Source organism: Opisthorchis viverrini (assembly GCF_000715545.1).
Source record: "Opisthorchis viverrini unplaced genomic scaffold opera_v5_24, whole genome shotgun sequence".
Taxonomy (NCBI): Eukaryota; Metazoa; Platyhelminthes; class Trematoda; order Opisthorchiida; family Opisthorchiidae; genus Opisthorchis; species Opisthorchis viverrini.
In genome coordinates this window covers 530,145-532,218 of record NW_008751680.1, presented here as the reverse complement: position 1 = coordinate 532,218, position 2,074 = coordinate 530,145, and the positions used below count along the sequence as shown (strand labels likewise).

The 2,074-nt window shown below is 38.2% G+C and overlaps 1 protein-coding gene across 1 annotated transcript in view; it reads right to left on the bottom strand.

The window, feature by feature from the left end:
- Positions 1-298: 298 nt before the first annotated feature.
- T265_02075 (hypothetical protein) overlaps positions 299-2,074 on the bottom strand; it is a gene marked incomplete at both ends in the record, with an annotated part of 13,189 nt that continues 11,413 nt past the window's right edge. Inside the window, one exon of the mRNA XM_009166234.1 lies at positions 299-427. The remainder of the gene's footprint in view (positions 428-2,074) is intronic.

Here is a 2,074-nt window from a genome sequence, read left to right as displayed (position 1 = left end):
TGTCCAGCGGTGAAAGGATTTAGATTTTTGGCTTATTTTTCGTCACTCTTAACAGATACTTTTAAAGCTGATACGGTTTTCTTGTCAAGCGTGCACTATCGGATACAAACCGCATTACTACCGATCTTCGGAATACATTTAACATCGTTCAGTCATTTAAAAATCATATACACCTATTACACCCCCATATTTCAACCACGCAAAATCCACAGAGATCTTAATTGTCACGTAAAAACTTTTACATAGGTATTGCATACTCAATAACCCGTGTTTTGGCCCCAAAAATGGTAGAGAAAAATCTTTTCGTTAGGCAGATTTTACTTCGCAAATTTCAGCAAAGTCACGAATAGCGATGCAGGAATTATAAAGAAGAAACAAAACGTCCCCCATCCTTTCGCACAGGACCGTCCAGAGATGTGTCATTAACCTAAGCAAATTAAAAATGTTTAATACCAGTTGAAATAACGAATGTTTGTGACGCGAAGATCATTCCTGTCTCAAATAAAAGTAAAAAGGCTCACCAATTTTCTGGATGAACCTGATAGGCCGTGTTTACGAAGGTGATTTACTCTGATAAAAATCTTTTGTTGTTCGAAATTTGGTGTTGATTGTGTACCTTTCTTCAATGGCTAATTTTATCTTGGGCTTTCGCGCTGACAAGAATCCAAAACAAGTGGATGACCTCACGACCGTGCATAAGATCAAATGAAGAGATGTCAGCAGTATATGTATTGTAATACTTTTGGCAGCAAAATTGCCAAACTTGAGCAATGAAATCGGAGATGTCAGCAGTATATGTATTGTAATATTTTTGGCGACAAAATTGCCAAACTTGAGTAATGAAATTGCAAGCTGCGTTCCTTCAGTTCCAAAAATTAGACACAACCTTAGCTAGGGGTAATTTTGTCTACTGACAATCAGCATACATTGTATAAGCTTTGAGATGATGAAGATGGTGCTTTATGACCGCTCTGAAAATAGTACGCAAACTGTTTCTAGCAGATATCATACATTCTTTAGTTGAGATGTTTCTCATTTCAGCATGACAATGGCTGTTTTCAATGTTCTACAAGTGAACTGCTATCAAGCATTTTGCATGGCTCGTGACACCTGTCGGCAACAAATTCAGGATTATTAGGACTGAGACCATATTTGAGGATAACAATAAAACCATGAAAAAACAAACTGCACAAATGTCTTTTGATTCATCATGTGCGTTAGCATGTGAGGGATACTTCAAGTGAGATATATGGAACAAGTGGGTCAACAGTTGATAGCTTGCACATCTACAAAAACGAAATATGTTGCCTGTATGAAGGCCCATTTTGCGCTGCAGTGTTCATTTCAATGTTCTTTGTTGGAAGCTGGGCTGATGCACCCGTCAGGAATACCCAAACGTCAGACTAATAGAGTATTTTTTATCCAAGCATATATAGAACGTTGGGTGAGTTCCATAAGGATTTTCGCCATTAGTTTTCTCAATATTGAAGTATTACTCATGCTGACCGCTTATTAAGTTGCGCAACTACGTCACACAGGATTTTTTGACATCCTTAAATGCTGCTGCTCATTGCCATGTATCTACGTAGGGTATCACTGTAAATTCGTTTTTAGAGCTGTTGCCCAAATCGCATACACGAGTTTGTGTGGCCAGCCTATAGTATATTACACATTCAGGAGTTTTTATAGTCACACTGATAGGTGGATTTCTGTAAATATCTCAAGAATTGTACTCAGGTGACATCAAGCTTTACCATTCACGATCCATGTTTAAAGAGGAACCTTAAGTTTTCGAAACATATGATACTATCAAATACGTTTCCTACATCGCTTCGTGTGACGGTTTTGCAAGAATACACCAACAGTCTGTGTCTCGCTATAATAACAAGTCATCAAGTAGGAGCGATCGCGCTTGATCAGTCCATCGACATTCTGTATTTTCGCAAATGGTGATATACCTGATTTGCGAAGAACATAGTATCAAAATCTTAACCACATCTTCCTTCATGAATATCTACGCAGACAGAGAAGGAGCAAAACAGGGTATCCGAATGCCTTTAAAAAGGCAGACTTC